We start from the raw sequence: 9,502 nt of genomic DNA, 5'->3' as shown, positions 1-9,502 counted from the left end.
GAATTGAAACTTGGTGCGACAAATGGTTAATGTGCCTAAACACTAACAAAACGTCTTTGCTTTCCTTTCACCGTCGGAAAAACTATCAGGCATCAAGTTACACCATTTGTGGCTCGGTAATCTTATCTGTCCACTCTTACAAATACCTTGGCGTCACCCTTTCAGATACACTAACCTGGTCAGAGCATATAATGAAAGTTACTAACGAAGCCAATCGCACTCTTGGTTGCCTCCGTCGAAACTTGCGCCTAGCCTCTGCATCCGTGAAAACACTTACTTATCTTACATTTATCAGACCTAAAATAGAATACGCATGCTCAGTCTGGGATCCCCATCAAGCTAATCTTTCTAACACCCTCGAAGCTCTACAAAATCGCGCTGCCAGGTTTATTTTCTCAGACTACTCCTATCATTCCAGTGTCACTGCACTCAAATCACGGGCTAATCTTACTAATCTTGAAAAGCGACGCTGCATCTTCAGGCTGTGCCTTTTTCACAAATTCTACCATACGCCACTTAATGTTTCAGCAATCTTACCACTTCTTCGACAGTCAAGCCGCACCAGCCATCCTAAAGCCGTCTATCCGCCCCCAGCACAGACCACAGCACATCTTCGTTCGTTTTTTGTTCAGACCGCTCGGGACTGGAACAAACTGCCTGTCGACGCTGTGCGCCACTCCGACCCACATTCCTTCAAGACTGCCATCGAACCACTCTTCACTTGAACATTATGCCCATCCCTCATGTAATACCCCACACCAAGGGGCATTTGAGGTACTAATAATAAAAAAAAAAAAAATAAATTTCAATACAGAGTTATAGCATATCTTTACCGTGTTTACTTTACCGTTTACAGTGTTACCGGACGCCGGACTGTCCGGTTAGCGCTGCGCAAACAGTACCGCCTTTTAATTCCATTTCTGGGTTGACATGCTCTTTCAGGGGCGGTGTCGTGAAGGTTGAGAGGCGCTATTTCATCTGCGTGCTTAGCGGAAGAACAACCTCTACAACCTCGGGGTAGTTCACCGCGCCACTTCGTTCGCTATAACCAAGTGGTGTGGCCAGGGTTGTTCGCTGTATCTGCGGCGAATTTCCGTTGCCCTTATGCATATTCTCACGGTAGCACCACACCCGCTCGTAATAAGCGAGCGTTCGTTATATCTGCGGCCATTAAAGTGGGCTCCACTGTACATCCGCTGACTTCGCTTTAATACACTAGTATCAAGAAAGTCTAGGTAAGGCTGTAGATGTATATGTAGAGGAAGTAATGACCGATCGCAACATTTTTCATCTGCCTTGTGGAGAGGCCGTACAGGTAAGTAAAAGCGAAGAGTGAGAAAACCGAATGAATCAGCACAAAATTTTCTCGCGAGAATATCCAGAAAAAGACAGGCGAGCACTCAGTCGCCTCTTAAGCACAGCTGCCAGAAAGGGGTTGTTAGTAGTTCTGAAAATAAATGCCTGAAACAAGTTGGTGGACAAATGGTGCGCGCCAGATCAACCACTCTCTATCACTCTATCAAGGGCGCTAAAAATTCTGTTGACGCAAAGGTTGCCTTTGATAGCGCCCCAGGAAAAGTCCCAAACATTTTATGTAGTGCAAGTATATCTTCTTCCTCGCACAATGCTGCACTTGCTAGAATTTTGCAGCTCAAAGTCGCAATGAAGATGTTGCCAATTTGTGTCCGTGCCAAAACACAGTGTTTTCAACCCATCCAAGCGTGTGTTTTTTATCATACTTTTTATATCAGAAGAAAAGACGTTGACGGCATCATAATACGCCAATGCCGTTATTTATTACTGTACTATAGTGAGAAGCCACGATTAGCTGTGTTTTTGAAGACACGGTGCTATAGGGGCTCGGGATATATAACGTGAGTCACAAAGGCGCTGTCGGATAGGTGATTTAAATAAAATATGTTTGGTAAGTTCTGGATATTACGGAGAGCCAGCGCTCCCACAAGGTTCTCGTTGGGCGGCGGATGGGCGGTGGAGGGATTCTCGCACATTTTCTTACCATGTAGTAATGGAGGGGGGGACTGGCAAGTCGGTTTCGGGGCGACGGAAAGGTGTCCGTCTCTATGTGGGTGCCGATACATGACAGTTTCGTTTCTCAGTAGTGCGCGGGAACGTAGAGAGCTCGTGCGGCGGCAATTTTGGGGCCCCGTGAGTACACTGCGTACGAGAAAGTACCAACTGACTCAAGCTTCAAGGAAGACCTATTATTGGCGCGACGGGCTCTCCCAAACTGCTCAAGCAGGAGGGTCTTGTAGATGCAAAATCCACCGGCTTTTCGCCTTACCCCTCATAAGGTGTATTATAGCGTATACAAAGCCGATTTTTATTAATTACGAGTTCATTTCATTTTGCGGCTCTTGCTGTAAATTCGTCTTTTTGCTGCGGACAGTAAATGAAATGGGTAAAGTGAGAACATCTCGCATTAAACAATTTTTTCATGCCTAACTAACGCAGTAAACACGACAAAACGAAGACGGGATACGACACGAGCGCTGACAAACAACTGGTTATTTTATTCTGGGAAGAGTATATAAAGGCGCAGGACACAGGAAACAACCCCCCAAAAAAACAGAACAAAAGTTCAGACTTAAAAACCATACTGAGCATGCACATCACAGTCGAGTCATGATGTCTTTTTCAACGAAATTCGAAGAGTATCTTCCATAGTAGAGGGCACTTCCCTATCTCCTGGACCTCACAGAGTTGCCAAGAAAGCCAAACTCTTTATCTATCAAACTGATAGATGGGGAAGCAACACACTCATCTGCTTCCTTCCTGATCACATAGGCCTCGCCCAACTCCCCTACAAATGCAAACAGGGTTATTAAACAGGACACTTGTCTTATCTACTGGGGGGAGCAATCGTTGCACTCGCTGCAATGCAAAGCCAAATTGTACGACACCGCTACTTTTTTCACCGATCTGTGATGTTCGAACAAATACTCATTGCTTCCCCACTTAGAAATACAAGTCACCTGTTTAATCACCCTGATCGAATTAAAGAGATGGTGGAGGCCTTTATGATCAGGATGGAAGCAAATGAGCGTGTTGCTTCACCATCGATCAGTTTCATAGATAAGGAGTCAGGCTTTCTTGGTAACTGTGTGAGGTCCATGAGATAGGGGAGTGCCGTCTACTATGGAATATAGTCTTCGACTTCCGTTGAAAAAGATGTCATGACTCGACTATGATGTACATGCACAGTATGGTTTTTTAGTTTTGATCTTTGTTCTTCCGTTTTTTGGATTGTTCACTCTGTCCTACGCCTTCATATACTTTTCCAAGAATGTAACAACCAGCTGCTAGTCAGAGTCTGAGTCGTTTCCAGTCTACTTTTTGTCCTATTTACTGCGCTGCTTAAGCATGAACCCTTACCAACTAGCCCAGTTTTATGTTCTCGTAAATAAATCTTTGCATTTTTTATTTTCTATACCGATGTGCAAGAAAAAAGAAAACGTTGACTGAAACCCATCTGCTTTATAATTTTTTTTGTCCCGAACCCGTTTGAACCCGTTTGAACCGGTTCAGGACGGTCCGAACCGGTTCGAACCGGAACGGAATGGGCCTCTGGAGCCGAACCCGGAACTGAACCCGAAAGGCGTGAACCCGAACCGAACCCGAAAATATGCCGGTTCGACACCCTGCGTGTAGCCCACCGTAAATAATACCCATATCAGTTTTTAGAATTTCGAGAACGCGTTACCCTTTGCGCGGTGGCCCAACAAAGTTTGGCTACATCGCGCCAAAATACATGCGCTTTCGAGAAACTTGCAAACAAAACAACCTCTCAGTGCACGTAAATTGTCAAAATGACCAAAAATTGTTGGCGATATGCTAGCGTAATGGGACAGCGCACTCTGCGTAATCTACTAACATTCGTAAACGCACTCGCGCCTTGCGTAACAGATTAACAGATATACTATGCGGCGCGTGGGCCGTATGCGACATGTCGTAAATAGACAAGGTATAGACGCTTGAGCATGTTGGCTAGACATTATCGGTGCAGCGCATACGACGACGACGAGAAGAGACACAGACACAACGTTGAAATTACAACTAGCTTTTGTTGAGGTTCTGCCTCTGTTTACAGCGACGGACAGTCGAAGAAAAGACACACATAAAATGACAAAAGGCAGAGCAACTCTCAGCAGTCCTCACAAATCAGCTTTTCTTTTGCACATTAAGAATATATTAAGTTTTTATTTTATTTCTCTTACAGAGAAAATGGAATATTATTAACTCTGCCATTTTTTTGCCAATGACACGTGACTGTCATGACTATCGGCATTTGCTCATGCATAGTCTTGTGTGTGTCTCTGTGTCTTTCTTCGTGGTTCGTCCCTTGGTTGCGCAACCTACACCTTCACAACATCATGTACCAACTAGGCCCAACCCAAGTTTTATAGTCTAACCAGTCACAGGTTCAAATACGCTGTGGGACTACTTTCTACATGCACTGCTTCATACTTTGTTTCCTTACAAACGCCTACATTCCAAGACCTTTGCGTTCAGTGTCTTCCGTTCTGATATCACCGGAGGTTCCAACACGCAACGAGATTCAAGAAGAATTTCGCCTCTATGTCGACAAAAAGTGCATTGCCTTGGAAAAGTGTGTTGCAGAATTTTGCGCCACCAGCGTTCTACCACTCCTGGAAAGCACATCGTGCCCAGACCTGTTCGTATCTATGGAAACTCTTTCCCCAGCATTCTTTCTTGGCCCTCGGCACGGACTCCGGAGCCGGGGGGCCAAGGAGGGGGGGGGGGGTGCAACTTTTTTCCAAGAATGGCGCTCCCCCCCCCCCCCCCCCCCCGTTCTTCTTCCCCTGGTTCCTTCCCGACAGCTGGTGTGGTTAGCCCGATCGGCGGTGCTCGCCGCTTCGGTCTAAGCACATAGACGTACCAAACGTAGACTTATACCGGTTGTTACATGGGGCTCGCCTGCGACATCCCACCGCTGTCGCACGCTAGCCCCAAGGGTAGGCGTTGACCTGGCGGTCCGGTGTCCCGCGGAGAGCATCGGCAGGTTCCGGCGAAGGACGATGGCATCGTCTAACAACAAGTTTTAATACTGCATCTCGTACGAGCGGCAAGAGAATCTGACATGCCCACACAGAAGGTGTCTCCACGGCGACTTAGCGGCGGGAGCATCCTTCATAGGGAAAGGAGGAAGGTTCCGAAGACGCGCACGTGTCGAACCAGCGGTAATGTTCATGGCAAGCGTCGCTGACTCAGACCCGGCGGCGCCGTGATCCGGATCCATCCAGCCCGGGGCGAACACTCCCTCCCCGAGCGCCGTGCTCTCACAAACCTTTGCACACACGCACGCGCGCACACGACGACACGTGGCAAGTGGATCTGTCTGGGCACGATTCCCGAGACGGCTCTGGACGGCAGTCGGCCAAGCGAATTGTCCGTTGCTCGGAATGATACTCCTGCGTCCACTGCAGCCGCGTAGATCTCGCACGGCGGTGGCGAAACGTAACGCGGTCTACTTGCACGTCTCTCATCCCTGGAGTGTATTTTTTTAATAACTGCAGATTTACAATGTCGCTGCCTCGGAAGAAATCTGGGTATCAAAAGAAAATCAACTTCTTCGTGCCTGGGACGAAACGTTTAGTCCATGGAAACGAGGTTGCACAAGGTATATTCCGTCACAATTTTTGTCACCACTTTGATTATTGATGTGTTTTTGATGCCCCTTCATATTTGTGTTTTGGCTGGCAGCGGGAAGCACCTCTCATGAAAGTCAACCAGATGACCGGGCGATAGGAGCAGCAAATATTGACGGTACCTTTTTGGCAATATTTTATTTACACCGTGCTCTTCATGTGCCTTTCATGAAAATTTTTGCGTGTCATGCATGTTTTGCATGCCTTGCTATATTTCTTTTTTTTTTTTTTGAAAGAATACGGTATATACTCGTGAAGGGCCGCCTCCGTGTAAGGGCCGCACCCCCAACTTGGCCGCCGGCAATTCGAAAAAAAAAAAAGTGAGCCAAGAACTGTTTCATGCGCGCATAATTTTTTGCCGCGTAAAAACCGCCACGACCACGAACGCGTCGTCCCGTGCTCCGTGCTCGGCCTGGAACCCCTGTTGCGACCCGGGTAGCATGGCCTGACGGGTGATGGGACGGGGAGGATGGGACACTGGGTTAGGAGGAAGGCAAGGAAAAGTTTATACAATTATTTACATTAGTTACAAAAGAGCGAGTGAGAGTGACTCTCAGTGGAAGGGAACTTCTTCGCCAACCGGAGTCGACGGGAGTTAGCAGGCTTCCCTCGGCCACCATCACAGCCGAGTTAAATAGGGTTCGGCTTCCCCAGATCCCTGACTGGGGAAAAAAGTTCGAAGAACGCTGTCGAAGCGGATGGACAGATGTGGACGCTGGTGTTACCACCCACGGCAGGGGCGGTGCTGGGCTGTCCCGCTCTCTCGCAGCTCGGTCGATGGGAAGGGGTAAAGGCTGAGTAATCAAACACTGCTGGTAATGAATCTCTTGCAGTCTACCAGCAGGGGAACGAACGTCTTCGTGCTTTCGCTCCGGATGTCCGAAACACGAGGCCTCTGTCGAGGACACAGCCGTCTTTCAATTAACAGCAACAGCTTCACTTTGCGTAGCACCACTCCGTCGTTTGGCGACCCGAGGGTAGACTCGGCCTGACGCCACCACCGTCGCTACTGCTTCCGTCGCTGTTAATGCGTTCGCCAGCCCTCTTCGCATCTTCGGCCTTCGCCGGTCTTCGACCTTCACCGCTGCCGCCGTGGTCACCTCCGGTCAAGGAAGTCCGCTGCCTTAATCCACTTACGCTATGGGGCGGGGCATCACAAACACTACACTTGTCTGCTACAGCAATAATAACGCCAGTTAGCAACAAAAAAATTACCGAAGACACTTTGGAAATTGTAAAGTGTGCTTGGCGAAAGCCTTGTGGTCAACCCACCGCCGCTTTCCCGAACCGCTTGGCGCGTGGCGGGCTTCCCGCATGTGCGGTTTTTATTGTCTTTGGTGACTGTGGTCTTCATTTTGATTGCAGTGTTTTATAGCGAGCTCTTTGGCGCCCGTTTTCGGGCTGTTTTCTCCTCCCCATCCGATCAGGAACCCGATTTTAATCCGGTCTATACATTCAAAGATATTACAACATATTATCAAAATTGTCATCGCCTTTACCCTAGCCCATGTAAAGGCCTGAAGAAGGCGGATGAGCGGCTCCTTCTCCGCCTTCTCACCAATACTTTGCTGTGCCCGGCAGCGCTAAAACATTTTGACCCCTCCTTTAGCGGCAGCTGCCCACACTGTAGTGCAGTGTCTTCTGACACCTATCACATGGTGTGGGCCTGCCCCTCCAACCCCGCTATTCCCCCCATCCCCAACCCAACCCGGGAGGACTGGGAGGCGACCCTGCTCGGCTGCCACGACTTACAGGCCCAACAAGCCTTAGTCGGGCGCGCCCGGGCGGCGGCAACCGCCACTGGGGTCCCATACTAGGGACCTCCACCTAGTGTTTGTAAGGATCGGTCCCTTACGGGCTGATCCAAACATACCTCCAGTTCATTCGAAATAAATGTTTTCACCACCACCACCACCGTTGTCCGCTCAGCGCTCATTGTGTTCATTGGCGTTGGCGTTGACGTTTTACACTGCGATCATTTTAAGGAAAGGAAGCGCTCATAACTGGCTCCATGGGTCAGTGGACGCCTGAATCGCGCTTTTGTGTTGTTGTTGAGGCTGCAAGAGCCGTTGCCTAGCAACCGTCGCGGTGCACACCCGAACCGCACGTACAGGAAGGGAGGCAGTGGGAGTGAAAGAAGAAAGACAAAGAGGGGCCGTAGTGAAGAAAAGGAAAATTCTATTGAAGGAAAGGAAACTACGCAGTAACTGTCTCGCATCTCTCGGTGGGCACACGTCATCCGTTTTCAGAGGGAGGGAGGAAGTGGGAGTGAAGAAGGAACAGAAGGAGGGCCCGTAGGGAGTGAGTGAGTAGAAACTTTATTGATTTATAAGATTTAGCCTGCGGTGGAGGTCTTCTTCAAGTCTTCTCTTCAAGTCTTGAGGTTGCCTCCTTAGCCTTGGGTGGTCCCCTAGTCCAGGGCTCCACTGAGTCTGGCCACCTCGCTTGCGTGCGCTATGAGTGCCCTTTGGGCCTCTAGCTCGCAGCTGGTGAGCCGGCTCTCCCATTGCTCCGCACTTGGTGTGTCGTGTTTGTGGAACGATATGTTTCTGTCGCATTCCCATGTTATGTGGTATAGTGTTGGCCTCGCTTCGCACCAAGGGCATGTGGCGCGGTATTGTGTCGGGAACATCTTGCTTAGTATATATAAGTTGGGGAAGGAGCCTGTCTGTAGCTTCCGCCATTTTGCGGCTTCTTCCTTGCTTAGCTCTTTGTGTGGTGGGGGGTATTTGTATCTTAGCCCCCTGTATAAACTTAGTGTTTCAGAGTACCCAGCCCTTAGGCTAGTCCAGAGCTCCTCCGGGGCTTGTGACCCCCCAGCTCGGATAGTAAGCCCTCGAGCTAGTTCGTCCGCCCTTTCGTTGCCCCAGACCCCCGCGTGGCCTGGTATCCAAATTATGTTATGTTTCTCTCTCCTCCCCGAGGGTGTCCCCTCGCTGAGGATCCTGAGTGTCGTTTTGCCTACCCTTCCTTTTGTGTAGTTTCGACACGCTTCTTGTGAGTCTGTTAAAATATTCAAGGGTCTCCCCTTTCTATCCCCCTCCCTCATTGCTAGGGCTATCGCTATCTCCTCCGCCTCTGCTACATTTGATGCCCTGGCCGTGAGGCTCGTTATGTGTTCTCCCTGGTGGTTGACGACTACCGCCACCATTTTATTTCCTCGTTCACCATAGTACGGGGAAGCGTCGGTGTATACCGTGCTGTCCCTGTGCCCTATTGTTTTTTCATAGTATTCTGCTCTGGCTCTCCTCCTGCTGGCATGGAGGTTTGGGTCCATGTTGCGGGGGATGGGTTGTACGCTTATGTTTCTTCTTAGTGCGTCTGGTATGTTTGCCCTGTTGTTGTGATGGTTCTCCGTCTCCCGACCCAACCTAGTCAGAAGTGCTCGTCCGGTTCTTGTGTCGCTGAGTCTTTGAAGTTGTGCCTTTATTTGGCATTCACTCAGCTCTTCAAAAGTGTTGTTTAGCCCTAGTTGCATTAGCTTCTCGTTGGACGTGTTCCTTGGTAGATGTAAGGCTATCTTGTACGCTTTGCGAAGGATAGCTTCTGCTTGCTCTCTTTCAGCTTTGATGGTTACGTGGTATGGTAGTGAGTATGTTATTCGACTGACTATCAGGCTGTTCACCAGTCTGATTGTGTCTTCTTCCTTCATGCCATGCCTTTTGCTGGCTACTCTATTTATCATTCGGCCTACTTGCTCCGCCGCTTTGCGTAGCAGGCTGAGTGTGTGGCTGCATTTCCTGCTACCTTGCAGCCACATACCGAGTATTCTTATCATTCTTTGTTCCGGTATGTTCTGCCCTTCTAGTTTCACC

Source organism: Amblyomma mixtum, chromosome 4, assembly GCF_055824585.1.
Source record: "Amblyomma mixtum isolate Tamu chromosome 4, ASM5582458v1, whole genome shotgun sequence".
Taxonomy (NCBI): domain Eukaryota; kingdom Metazoa; phylum Arthropoda; class Arachnida; order Ixodida; family Ixodidae; genus Amblyomma; species Amblyomma mixtum.
The sequence above is the reverse complement of the archived record's forward strand: the minus strand, read 5'-3'. Positions refer to the sequence as shown.